Source organism: Colobus angolensis, unplaced genomic scaffold (assembly GCF_000951035.1).
Source record: "Colobus angolensis palliatus isolate OR3802 unplaced genomic scaffold, Cang.pa_1.0 Scaffold262, whole genome shotgun sequence".
In the NCBI taxonomy this organism is placed as follows: Eukaryota; Metazoa; Chordata; class Mammalia; order Primates; family Cercopithecidae; genus Colobus; species Colobus angolensis.
Genome location: NW_012115844.1, coordinates 917,133 through 932,067, shown reverse-complemented (window position 1 = coordinate 932,067; position 14,935 = coordinate 917,133).

Below are 14,935 nucleotides of genomic sequence, written 5' to 3'. Positions count from 1 at the left end.
CACCTGCCATGACACTGTCATGCTTTTTCAAGACTCTTCTATTTAAAAACTTCAAATTACTTTTTTTCTCCCTCTCTGTAATACTGACACAGAATTTTAATTGTTGGATTACTTCTCACTAATCATTCTGCCATAATGGTAAAACCTCTTTTTTTTTTTAATCCTGCTTACAAACCCAGTTCCTGACACATAGTTAAATATTTTTAAATGGTGATTGCAATCCCAGCACTTTGGGAGGCCAAGACAGGTGGATCACGAGGTCAGGAGTTTGAGACCATCCTGGTTAACACAATGAAACCCCGTCTCTACTAAAAAATAAAAAAGATTAGCCAAGTGTGGTGGCGGGCGTCTGTAGTCTCAGCTACTCGGGAGGCTGAAGCAGGAGAATGGCGTGAACCCAGGAGGCGGAGCTTGCAGTGAGCCGAGATCGTGTCACTGCACTCCAGCCTGGGCCACAGACCCAGACTCCGTCTAAAAAAAAAAAAAAAAAAAAAGTTGATTGAATAAATAGTTCTCATATATTTAGAATACCATTCCCTGTACATGGAATGCAATTTTACCCTTTGCCACCTTAAAATAAACGTTCATGGTTAAAATCCTATTTAGTCTCCATCTTCATTATCAGGCTTTCCTGACAACACCCAGAGGAAATGATTCATGCTCTCACCTTGTACATTCCTTTTTAAATTGCATGTTTTGCTCAGAATTGCTTGTTTACATGTGCATCTCTCTTCTACTAGGATGTGAGTTTGTGGTGTGCAAGGACAGTATCAACACACTTTCTGGTACTCAAAACTACAACAGACTTGGCATATCAGAGATGCTCAGCCAGTGTGTTGATTCATTACTCTGATTTCCAAATAGTGGCAGGTTTCCCATTCATCTAGCAAATCAATCTTCAGCTATTCCAGAGCACTGTAAAGGGTAATCCCATCATCTTTAAGCTATTATTGAGCAATTCATGAAAATGTGCTGATTAATAAGCCACCAAACTGGAAGAGATTGATATTGCTAAAACCCTTGTTAGGGAGAGGATTTTACAGCCTGGTGGCCAAAAAGACATGTGCCTGGAATATCTGAGAGAGACAGAGAGTCTTTTAAAGTGTGAATGATGGAATGACAAACATTAGGAATGTGCTTAAGTTTCTTTGAAAGATATAAATTCAGGTAGGAATTGGCACTGAGCAGAACCCATACCACCTTAAGATTCTAGAAGCATGATCCAGGGCTGCAATATTACTCCATGAGGTAAGCACGCATGGAAAATATCCTGGGACTGGAGAGTAGGGAGCATTCTAAGGTAGTGTTGTGTAGTGGAAAGAGCACTAACAAGCTGTGTGATCTTGGGCAAGTCTGTTGACCTTCCTTGGCTCCATTTCCTTTATTTGTAACATGAGGGCATTAGAACAATTAGCAGTTTCCAAATATTTAAGTAGATACAAGTCACATATAAACACCAATGTATGACATAGTTAAAACTGGTGTTGCTCTGATTGATGCTGGGATGGATCCTGGAAACCACTTTTCAGTCCCTTTCAGAAATGGCCTCTAGGATACCCCTAAGGGACTTTAAGACACCTAGGAACACAGTTTGCAAACCAGTGGTCTAGATTAAGTCAAGTTCACATGTACATCTGGCATGCTCAAATTTTGTGATTCTGTAATTCAATGCCACCTCTCTGTAACAATAAGTATAACATTAACAATAACTACACACATTCACATACACACACAGGCATACATATGTGTGCACACACACACAAATATTTTTGTGTTTACACACATTTATACAATTACACACAATTGTATAATCACAATTATGCAATTATCATTTACACAATTATTTATATCTATTATTTCAGTTTCACTTCTGAACTTGGAGGAAGGTACGGCAGAAATTGATAGTCTCATTTTACAAAAGAAGATGCAGCAACAGATTGCTGTTGTGCACTTGGTGATTGTGGGTCTTGGTAAGGCTTCTGATAGGCATTAAGTGGATGGCAGTCTTTTAAGAGTTGCATGATATTGAACACTTTGGGTGTGCCAAGACTATATTCAGCAATGGTCACACAGGGAAAGTAAAAGAGTCCCTAATGTTTAGGTAGTTATGGTCTAATGGGTGATATATGCACAGAGTTGAATTTTTAATATAACATATTATGAGATAAAATTCACCTCAAGGTCCACAAATAAAAAGAAGGGCACTTAGTATAGTGTAGGTTTAAGTAATCACTTTCTGGGGGAGATGTTGGCTGACCTGAGTCTGATAGAATTAAGAAGAACATTTCAAGCAGAGGGAACATCATGAGCAAAGACACCATGTCTTAAACAGCATGGCATCCTCAGAATATAAGGTAGGAGATGAAGAAAGGCAGGATGGGGACTGGAGTGGTAGATGGGGACCAGATGTCAGGGACCAGGATGCCATGCTATGACTTTGCACATTAAACCAAGTGAAAAATTTTAATTAGAAAGTTAAAAGTTTGGATTTTTATTTTAGAAAGATCAGCTTGGCTTTAAGGGATTGCAGAAGGGATTGGAATTGGAAAAGTTTGGAAGTGAGGAGAGAAAATTAGGTTGTGGTGGTAACAATCCAGGAATGAGATGATAAGGAAGTAGTACAGAACAATAATTGTTACTTAAAACAAAATAGGTGAAACAAAACTAAAACCCCCTAACTAGGGACTCAAAGAAATGGAAACAGTGTTAGACACTTTTGCTTCTTTCCTAATTGTTTAATGCCACCTTGTATGTGATCTCCTGCCTATCTCTCTAGCATCTCTCACCTGAACTTTCTACCTCATCACCACATGCCAAAAATACAGCACAAAATTATTTTAACATAGAGGTGACTATTTGAATGATCTGGGGATGAAAGTATCTTAAGAACTGTAGAGAAAATCACAAAGGAGACTTGAGAAGGATTTGAATGCCTACATATTTTAAATGTCAAAGATACCATGTGCAAAATTAAAATAAAATAACTTCATAGAGTATTTGACATTAAAGAACAAGAAGAAAATATCATTAGTGTTCAGTTTATACAAATCAATGGAAAAAGCACTTAAGAATATCAATGGCTGAAGGACTTGAACAGAACATTATAGAATAAATTTTTTACAAAAGCCAATAATATAGGGACAATATTCAACCTTACCAACGTAGCGGAAATGAAAACAGAAGGAATGATGAAACAATTTTTCTATGGCAAATTCTCATAGCTATTTTACAACTCTACTGCTTCATCCTGTTGCTGGTGGAGAGGAACCTACCACACCTCCACATGGGCTCGGTGTGGGCCTGGGAGTATTTATTCAACCATTCTGAAAAGTAGTTCAATTTTCTATTCATATCTCTATATAGGTCTGTTTCTATCTAAATATCTCTATGTCTACATATCTGAGTATGTTTTCAAAAAGTTTTATCTTTTGGGACTTTTAATTTCTTTACTAGGGATTTATTCTTAGGAGATACTAAAGATGCAGTAAATATTTATTCACAACAATGTGCATTACAACAGTGTATACAGTGGCCAAAATCTGAAGCAGTCAAAATATCTACCAAGAGAAGGTTGCATAAGTAGTTTTGTTAAGAAAACTATTTCAGTATAAGGACAAAGAAGGAAAGGATACATAATTGCATAATATGTAATGTTGCTTAAAGTGACTTAGAAAACGTATTTTGCAAAGCTTATTAAACCTAGCTGACATTTCTGATTTGATATCACAAAGTTTTGCTATTGTCAATGTATTGTGTGAGAAAGTGACTTTTGAAAAGTAAAAATGACTTTATTTCTTTGAAAAAGACAAGTCATTTTCCAGTGACATATGTTCAAGTTCAATGACACTTGAACAGGTGGCTAAATTTGTCCTGAGGATAGATCTGTGAAATATGTGACTCTTGGCAGAAAAGTGATTGTGGAAAACCCCAAGAATCTTGATTTACAAAGTTGGGGTCTATGGATTACGCATGTTAAATAAACTGAAACAAAAACATGGAAACATTAACAGTGGAGACATATGTGTTGGGTGAGAGAAAATGTTTTTTTTTTTAATTTTTTGATGTTAAATTTTCTTTGAGGATGCACTGCCTTGAAAATAGGAAAGAAATACAGTGTTGAACTTATAAAAATTAAAGTCACACTCTACTGATTTTTTCATACCTTCAAAGCTTCTCAAAAGAGACAAGGGAAACACAGGTCCACATAATTTTGTTCACAACCTCGGTGGGTTTTACTATCTTGACTGCATCATCAGAAAGCCTGGAATAGATCTCATTTTCAAATTAAAAGAGCTAGACATGTTATTTTTCCTTCTATTAAAAATTTTCCATTTCCTGCTGCTACTTCTCCCACTGCCTCTCCAATTGTAAACAACCTCCTATCCCAACCCCTCAATAGGTGACCAATGACCTCAAGAATCCCCTACTTCTGGCAACAGATTCTATCCTCCAGCTCTCTAAGCAGGGCTGGTCTCACTGCACAGCTCTTCAATTGAACCAGCTCCCAGAGCCTGGTATCTCTGTCTGCAGATCCTGATTATGCAGCACTTCATGAATAACCTGCCCCACAATGTCCTCCCTGCAGTAGTCCAACCTGGCCTGTGATATTGCTTGATCCTTCCTCACAGCAAATCTGTAAAAGTTTCAAATTTGCAAGCAATAATCCACCAGCTAGGGTGAACTGAGGACATGTCTGACTCCAGGGTGGCTATAAAAACAACAAAAACCACTCTCCCCATACAAATCAGAGGATCCCTCCCTTGGAAAAGAAAAATAACCCAAAGAAAAAATCATCCATGAATTTATATTTACTCAAAGCCTACTATGTGCCAGTAACTAATTACTAGAATAGCACTGAATAGAAATGATCACATTTAATTCTCACAACAGAGCAGATACAATTAGGCCTCTGCTTTATTGGTTAACATACTGAGGTACAGAAAGTTTAAATAGCTTAGCCAAGGCCATAGAACCAGGACTTGCAGCCAGGGACCTGGCCACAAAGGCACGTTTACTCCTTGTAGTGAAATTCTACAGGCAGACAGCAAGGCCCTGAGTTAATGAAACCCAGAACATTGAGCTTGATTTTTTTTAAAAACGACATATGCACATGTATGTTTATTGCAGCACTGTTTACAGTAGCAAGGACTTGGAACCAACCCAAATGCCCATCAATGAGAGGCTGAATAAAGAAAACGTGGCACATATACACCACGGAATACTATGCAAGCATAAAAAAGAAGGAGTTCATGTCCTTTGCAGGGACATGGATGAAGTTAGAAACCATCATTCTCAGCAAACTAACATAGGAACAGAAAACCAAACACTGCATGTTCTCACTCATAAGTGGGAGTTGAACAATGAGAACACATGGACACAGGGAGGGGAATATCACACACCAGGCCCTGTCAGGGCTGGGAGGCAAGAGGAGGGAGAGCATTAGGACAAATACGTAATGCATCAGGGGCTTAAAACCTAGATAGGTTGATAGGTGCAATAGACAACCATGGCACATGTATACCTTTGTAACAAACCTGCACATTCTGCACATGTATCCCAGCACTTAGAATAAAATAAATTTTATAAAAAGGACAAACAGCTGTTTAGAAAGTACAGCCACTGGTCCTCGGCCGCAGAGGTAAAAAGAGGTGTGAGAATAGAGAAAGGGTCAGGAACACACACATGGGGACTGTTAGGCTGATGGACCACTCAGCCAGACATCATGAGACTGATCTTCTGGCTCTGAAGAGTTCAAGTGAGCTTAGGTGAGACATTTCTCCTGGGTCCCAGTAGCTGTCCTAATGTCAAGTTCAAATGGTACAGGTGTGCTCCTTTATTCTTCTGGCTGTTGAGTGGGGCTCCCCCTGTAACTAAAGAACCTGTAGACTATTCTGTTTTCCAAATATAACCAAATTCTGACTCATGTTCACCACCTCACTGCTTTCACTCTGATCCAAACCATAGCCCTCTGCCTAGATTGTCACAATGGTTCTTAACTGGCCCCTCTTAGACATATCCCCTTACTTCTCTAGAGCCCCTTCTCACCAGAAATCAGTGTTATTTTTAACAAAGTCTGTCATATGATGGAATTCCTCCACTTCCATTAGAATAAAAGAAGAAAGTCTTCAATAACTTAGAAGACCTTATTTCAGAGGCCGGCAAGCGTTTTTCTGTAAAGGATCAAAGAGTACATATTTTAGGCCTTGTGAGCCATTATGGTCTATCACAGCTACTCAGTTGCACAACTGAGGTGTGAAATTGGCCATAGACAATATACAAACAAATGAATATAGGTGTTTTCCAATACAACTTTATTTATAAGAGCAGAATCTAGCCTGCTTTCTTATTCTTGCTCCTGACTTTATTTCTTGCAACTCTTTTCCTTGCTCACTGCACCTCAACCACACCAGCTTTCTTCTTGTGCCCCCGAACATGTCATGTGATCTCCTGCCTCCTGGCCTTCTGTCACCCTGGAACACTCCAGATGGCCAGGTATCTCCACGACTCACTCTCTCAACTCCTCCAACCTCAGATAAAGATTACCTTCTCCGGGAAGCCTAAACCAGCCATCTTTTGTCTCACCACCCCAATTCCTCTTTCCTTGCTCTAGTTTTTTTTCTTTTTCCACATTTATCACCTTTAAACAAAATATAATTGTTTATTGTATCTATCATACATTACCTTTCTCCCCTACTAGAGTGTTGTCTCCAGGTGGGCAGGTAGTTGATAGTTTTATTCACTCACATAATCCAACTACCTAGAAGAGTATCTGGGGGCATAATACATACTCAGTAAACATTTGTGGAATTCAAAGATTAAAACAAATTTAAAGCCACAGAAGTTACAAAAACATACAGAATATCTTGCTGATATCACCTAATCTCTCCCGTGACTCAAAGGAACAGAACACTAGAAATGCATGTAGATTGCATAAGGCCAAGGATTCATCCATCAAAGAGAACAACATGACATTTTTCCTCTTCTCTCTATGTTTACCACACAAAAACTAAGTAAGGATTGTTCGATTACTCAAAGAAACTACCAGTAGAAATTAAGGATATGTTTGAGTTTTTGCAAAAATGTACTAATTGACCTCCCCCGGTCCCTTAATCCATGCCCTTTGCAACGTTACTTAGCTGCTCCCATCAAGTAGTGAAACTTGTTCTCCAGCTCTTGAACCTGGGCTGGGCTTGTGACTTGTCTTGGCCAGTAGAATCTAATGGAATGCCGTTGTGTCAATTCTCACTTGAAACCCTTGCAGACGCCATGTGAATTACTTCAAGCTAGTCTGCTGGAGAATGAGACACACACAACAGAGCTGAACTAGTCCCGTAGTTCCAGTAAGGCATGTGGAAAGTCTCAGACAAGATCAGCCAAACCTTTTAGTCCACCGATAGCTGATCATAGACGCATGAATAAGCTTAACTAACATCAGAAGAAGGGCCTAGCTACATTTATTCAATATGGCCCACCTGAAGAATTGTGACTTAAATATTTATTTATTTAACCAAAGGTTGGAGTACCTGTCGATAGCCAACTGATAACAGGTATGTAGGCAAGAAAGAGATATTGGCCTTTCACTCATTAGTTGGTTGGATATAAGCAGAACTGAAGAAATCCAGCAGCCAAGTCAGGTTTTGCTGGTGGAAAAGAGCACATGAGCACATTCTGGGGAAAGTCTGGCACACATTCCAGCAGCTCAGGGATGAGATGTGGAAACTGGATGAGGAAACTGTGTTCTGTGGCCAATGAAAACACCAGCCCAGGAGGAGCAGAATGTCTGTCAGATGAAAATGAGAGATGAAGATTCTAGCAGTGAGGATTCCCTAGATTATCTGGGAAGTAATCAATAGATAACACAAAAAGCCCAGGCTGCTGGCACCAGTGTTCATGAAAGAAGATCCTAGAGGAGATAAGAGTAAAGGGGGTGGGTGTGGTGGCTGGCGTCTGTAATTCCAGTGTTTTGGGAGACTTAAGTAAGATAATTTCTTGAGCCCAGGAGTTTGATATCAGCCTGAGCAACATAGTGAAACCCCATCGCTACAAAAAAAAATTAAAGAATTAGCCAAGTGTGACAGTGCATGTCCGTAGTCCTAGCTACTCAGGAAACTGAGATGACAGGATTAATTAAGTCCGGGGGTCTGAGGCTACAGTGAGCTATGATCATGCTGCTGCACTCCAGCCTGGAGGACAGAGGAAGATCCTGTCTCTAAATAATAATAATAATAATAGTGAATTTGATGGAGAGCCCACGTGAAAGGATCAGTGGTGCATAGTGGAGGGGACATCGGTGTTTGAATCAGAGGTAAGGAAGGGAAGATGTATAGAAAGGCAGGTGATTATGTGCTTAGGTGTGGAGGGGCAAAGAGGATGAGGATGTTTAATGGCTTTCATTATTTTAACAAACTGGGAAGAAGAGCATTTTACATGGGAGTACCGATTATTAACTGAGTCAAGACTGAAAAAAAAGTAGTGGTGATGCTTCAGAAGAGTTTCTGGGAGTACAAGTTGACCATAAGCAGTAAAATGATTGACAGGCGAGACTGAGGACCTTGTCCATTTTTTCCTTTTTACTATCATGCTCTCTGCTGTGCTTAGCGTTTTCTTTCACTTGCCCAAGTTTAAGAAGAAGAAACACTATCGTGAAAATGTAGACTCCAGGTGCTGCCAGGTAGGTGTGGCAGAAAACAGGAATGTGATCTAGTTGAGGTTGTTAAAAAAATAATAATAAAAAATAAAAAAAGCAGGCCAGGCTCGTTGGCTCAAGCCTGTAATCCCAGCACTTTGGGAAGCCAGGGCAGGCAGATCACAAGGTCAGGAGATCGAGACCATCCTGGTTAACACGGTGAAACCTCGTATCTACTAAAAATACAAAAAAATTAAAAATTCAAAAAAATGAGGGAGTGGTGGCAGGTACCTGTAATCCCAGCTACTTGGGAAGCTGAGGCAGGAGAATCTCTTGAATCTGGGAGGAAAATGATGCAGTGAGCCAAGATCACGCCACTGCACTCCAGCCTGGGCTACAGAGTGAGATTCCATCTCAAAATAAAAAAATAAAATAAAATAAAAAAGCAATTTAGGTAATCAAAAATGAGCACCAGCTGGTGAGGGGATTGCTTGAGATGAGCAGGGCACGATGAACTGATCAAGGTGGGAGCCACTGAAAGGAAGTTGGAGCTAAGCTTCAATTCAGTTGGGAAAGTCAAGATACTTAAATTGTAGTGTTTCGATGGAAATCTCATAGAATGACAGGTGGACAAGAGAATGGAAGGGAAGTTATAATGTGCTATTCTTACGACCCTGATAAAACCCTCAACTCTTGGGTTGCAGGTGATACAATCTAACAGCACTGAGCCCATGGAAAATTTTCTATAGATACATGTCAAATGGCTGCAGGGACCTCCTTTTCCTGTGTTTGGCTTCTCAGTGGCAACAGAGTATAATGAAATAGGTGTTTGGTAAGTTCTGTGGAGCGGAGGAAGAAGGGCTGTGAGAGTCTGGGTGCCTCAAAAGCTAACCTCAGGATAACCACAACAAAAAAAGGCACAGACACCTTTGGGCAAGAGTTTGCTATTTCTGGATAAACACTGGACAAGCATAAAATTTTCTTCTCTGCCTTTCTCAGCCCTCCAACTGCCTCAGGAAAGAAGCTGCTTAATGTAATATGCTTTTCCAGACAGGAGAGCCTAGGGTGAAGTGAGGGTTTGAGAAAGCAGCATCCCTCCCCAGTACAAATAAACACCACAAAGCACTCTGTGTAGTGTGGAAGCAGAACAGGGGTCTGTTTCATGCCGTTTTAAATGCCCAGGCACAAATGATCTAAGCTACCCTCATTTCTGAGATAAGAAAATTGAGAGTCCTAGTTCTATAATCAGATAGGTTGTGAGTCTCAGCTCTGACACTTCACGGCTAGAGACCTCGGGCAAGTCACTTTCTTTTCCTAACGTCAGTTTTTCTCATCCACAAACTGAAAATAATGCTATTAAACTCAGATGTATGTGGAGGATTAAATGAGATAAAATACAACCCAGCACAGAGTTGGGACTCAACTATTTTTAGCTTTGTATATATGCATATATATTAATATCAACATATCATGACTACTATTGTCATTACATATCATTCCACAGGCTGCTAAATGTACAACAAGGATGGGGATATAGAAGCGAAACCGCTTGCATTCGGGGTGGCTATCCTCCCTCCGCGTTACTGAGAAGTTGGGGATCATTAACATGATTTTCAATGACTGCACAATGTCACATATTTTGTCGTGACAGCATAAAGGCAAAACAAGCTCAGTCTGATGTGAAAGTCTAAATTCATTTTTCCTCCCACATATAAAAACATCAGTTGCTACAGGGATTTGGTAATATGCTGAAAGTTTCTGATTATATATGACCAGCAGGCATATGTGATGCAGTTTCATCTTCCTATGCATATTGGTTTGGAGTGCCAGTTATTTCAATATTTGGTGCCTCATATGAGAACTGTTCCCAAGTCGTGAGATAAAGAAATAGATACACCATCAGCAGCACCAGTATTGAATGGATGGGATTCTATTCAAGTCCTGATGTACAAGCTGTTATGACAGCAAGGCTCCATTATGATCATGTTCTTTTGCAAAAGTAACTGTTCTGGCTTTTTTGTTTTTTTGTTTTGTTTTGTTTTTGGCTCTCTTTTTAAAGCTGATGTCACATTTTTTAAGAAGTTGTTTAATAGATCATGTCAGTTGAGCTTTTTGTCTGTTTTCATGGACTAGACAGCATCAGAAATACATTAAACCACAGCATAATCAATGCCCAGGGATTTATTTATTTATTGCCCGTTTTATATTGAGGGAACTGCAAAAGCACAGAGAAAGAGGAGATACCCTCATCAGAATTAGAAATATGTCAACCCATCTCAAATAAAGCTATCACTTTGGCTTTAGGGAAAGGCATTATTACTTGGCTGTGAGGGTTAATCTCAGTGGAGGTAAAATAGATTATAAATTGACACATGGTATCTCCCAGAAAAAAACATAAGAATTGGTCTAGCCTTTGTATCTAATAGCTTAACATCAGAGCCTCCATAAAATTAATGGAACGTGATTTGGTATCTCCTGGAAAGACCTGCATGACCTTGGTCAGGTCTCTTAAAGTTTGTGAGTTTTAATTTCCTTATTTATAAAATGGGGTTCATAATAACAATTTCAAAAGAACATAAAGGCTTTAAATGGCAGAACATTGTCTAGCAATGTGCCTGAAACCTGATGGATTTTTTTCTTAAATGTTAATTTCTTAACTAGAAGTGCAGAGAAATTCACCTCGCAGACTTCCTGCTTCTATATAGATACAGGGCCTAGAAGAACCAAGTAATTTTTTAGTGATACCCAGGACAATGTGATACACCACTACGTTTTCCCAGATGTAAGTAAGATGAAGTGTTTGTAGGGTTAATAGGTGAGAATAGATATCAGATGTGAATGTGCAATGAAGACTGTTAGACACCATGTACTAAATCTAATTTACTCTCGATTTTATTTACTTATTCCTCCAGTAAACACTCCTGAGCTCCTGCTGTGGGCCAGTTACCAGAACAGATGTTGAGGGAGCAAAATCTTGAGCATGATTCTTGCCCTCCTGGAATCAGGGTATAAAACATGAAATGATCGCAAAAACAGAAATAAAGTTTTAACTAGGCAAAGTGCAATGAAATGGAAGAGTGCTATGCTATGGAGTTGGGAGAAGTTGGCCTCATCAGAGACACCCAGAAAAATTTCCTCAAAGTGGTACCTGAGCTGAAATGTGAAACAGAAGACGTTCTATGCAGAAAAGCAAGGAAGAGGAGAGAACACAGAGGACACCTGCTTTATATCAGAGGCGGCAGGCAGGGAAGGGCAATGAGACAATGCTGATGTCTTTGGTGCCCAAAGATGGTGAAAGATGAGCGTTAGGCAGGAAGCATTGCCTTATAAGTCATGGTACGGTGTTCTCTTGTTATTTTCTAAGTGCTGAGATCTGCCTGAAGTTCTTTAACTGGGCAGTAAAGATACCTTAGCAGATACACATTTTGAAAAGGTTACTCTGGCTACAGTGGGATTTTTAGGAATGCGTATATGGTGGTAAAGCAGTTAGGAAGCAACTGCTAATTGATGGTAGTAAAGGAGAACCACTAGGATGATTTGTGCAATGTTTAGAAAAACAATGGACAGTCCTTCGTGATGGGTTATCTATAACCACCAGAGAGAGAAGGGTATATCTGGAGGATGTCTACATTTCTGACTTTCTTAACGATTTAACCTTTTAGTAAGGAGAAGTAAAAGAAGCCCACATTGGCTGGGGAATAATGAAGTAGTCAGTTTGTTACCTTAGGACTGTGGTGCACTTAACAAATATAAAAGTAGATGTCAGGTAGACATTTAGATATGTGGGCCTTGATTTGAAAAGGAGGCTATGAGCTTTGAAATCTATTTATTAGTGAATTACCTGACTATTGCCGGAGGCAAGGGGATGGAGAAGGGATACTAGTGGTGTTAGAGTGAACAACAGTGCCTAAAACTGAATATTGAGAAGCAATTGGTGAAGTAGAAGAAGAAATAACAAGCAAGAAGGCAGAAGAAGAGACAGAAACAAAAGTGGTTAGTTACCCCTGAGAATAGCACAAAAACCAAGAAATGAGATGATTTTCCATAGAAGGCACAGTCAGCAAGGTCAAATGATGCTGAGGTTAGGTAGGATGAAAGACTCTAAAGTGATACTGTTTTATTTCCTGAAGGTAAATGGTAATCTACATTTGGATATACAAGAACTGAAACCAGTACTAATTTTACGCACCCCTCTCCCCGTATAAAACTCCACTTCCATCACATACACACATTAAATGACCCACCATTCATTAAATCATACGGAGAGTCCCTGGCAATAGGATCCATAAAACAACATTTCAGATTAAAGATAACAATTCTTTCTGGAACAGTGTTGTATTACTCTTATAAGAGTTACTGTATACCATTAAAATAATCCTTGGGCCAGAATATTTATTGAACAACTACTTGGTGGAAGAAAAGAGAAGAGGCTAGGCACAGGTCAACACTCATAAACAACAGTGGATACAACTCCATGAAGACGACCAGAGTCTCGTTGATGACCAATTGCCTCCTCAGGTCTCATCCAAGCTCTCTTTCCTTGCTAGTAGACAGGGACATGCTTAAAAATTCAGAGGTATATTTTTCTCATTTCCCTCCACCAAAGCTGCATTGGAAAAAACTGTTTATTTTCTTCTATTTGCTTTATCTGTTTTTCTCTTATTAACTTCTAAATCCTTTTTTCCTCCTAATTCTTACTAATAATTTATTTCTTTGGTTTAATTGTTAAAACTCATTTGACCCTCATATGAGGCATTATCATTGGTAAAACTGCCTCAACACTAGACCTCATAGACTAAGCAGCTGATCTGAATTTGAATTCATCTCTCTCAAATATCACTAATTATAATGGAATTATATTCCCCAAGGTGCCAGCACATGAAATTTTCACATAATTAAAATCTGTATTCTTCTGACTTTTAGACTCACAATGTCACAGCTATTATGCATCCAATGACACTGTGGTTAGAAAAGAGGAGGAGGAAACCCTGGTGGTTTTGCAGGTACTCTCTCTGTCTTGAGGATCAAAGAAAGCTGGACGCTGAAGGAAAATGCTAAGAGAAAAAGATAAAGCACAATGGAAAAAGATCTGTAGGAGATATAAAGATGACAGTAAAGTCCAAAGTGAAATTAAATTCTGCTTTGGGTACCAAAATGAATAGAAGTGGCATTGCACAATGTTAAATTAATATTGGCTAGTAAAAAATGAAAATAATATCTGACAGAATAAAATAGAAGAACAAAGAGGTAAAACTTATAGTAAATAAAATGAGAAATTAGGATAAGACAGAAGAGAATCCTGACAAAAAAGGAATATTATTTGAATTTTGGAAGATGCTTTGAGATCAGTAAAAAATTGAAGCTTTCTAGAGGAAAGAATATCTGAAAATAGAAAGGTAAAAAAAAATCTCATTACATTCTAAGGAAATTCAAAAAATTGAACATTTTTTGGACACATTAAAAATAACTTTTGATATAGTTTGGATATTTGCCTCTGCCCGAATCTCATTTTGAATTGTAATCCCCAGTGCTGGAGGGGGTGCCTCGTGGGAAGTGTTTGGGTCATGGAGGTAGATCTCTCATGTCTTAGTGCCGTCCACATGATAGTCAGTGAGTTCTCATGAGATCTTGTCTAAAAGTATGTGATACCTCCTCCACCACTGGCTCTCTCTCTTGCTCCTACTTTCCCTGTGTGAGGTGCCTGCTCCCACTGTGCCTTCCACCAACATTAAAAGCTCCCTGAGGCCTCCCCAGAAGCAGATGCTTCTATGCTACCTGTACAGCCTGCAGAACTGTGAGCCAATTGAACTTCTTTTCCTATAAATTACACAGTCTTTGGTATTTCTCTATAGCAATACAAGAATAGCCTTATATAATTTTAAAAATCAGGAAAAATTTTTCACAACTCTCCAGACAGTAGATTACTTCTAGAGAAATAAAACCAGTATCTCAGACTTATCATCTGCAATGGTAGAGAATGTTTACAAAAAATGGCCATGAACTAAGAATCGTGTATCTTGACAAGTATAAGAGAATCATAAAATATCAATTTCCCATATGAAGGGGCTAAAACATGGTCCTCTGGACCATTCTTTATTTTAAGCAATGCTCTCAACAACCAAAACAACAAACAAAATTACTATGCCAAGAAAGAGAAAATTGTATAAAATGATTGGTGTTCACTTTTTCATTATAACAATTATAAAAAGTCAGATATTCACACATTTACCTCTGCAGAAATTACACTTTTATAATAACATGGAAATAAAAAGAATATGTCATATTAGGGAAATTTCTAGGAGTAAAATT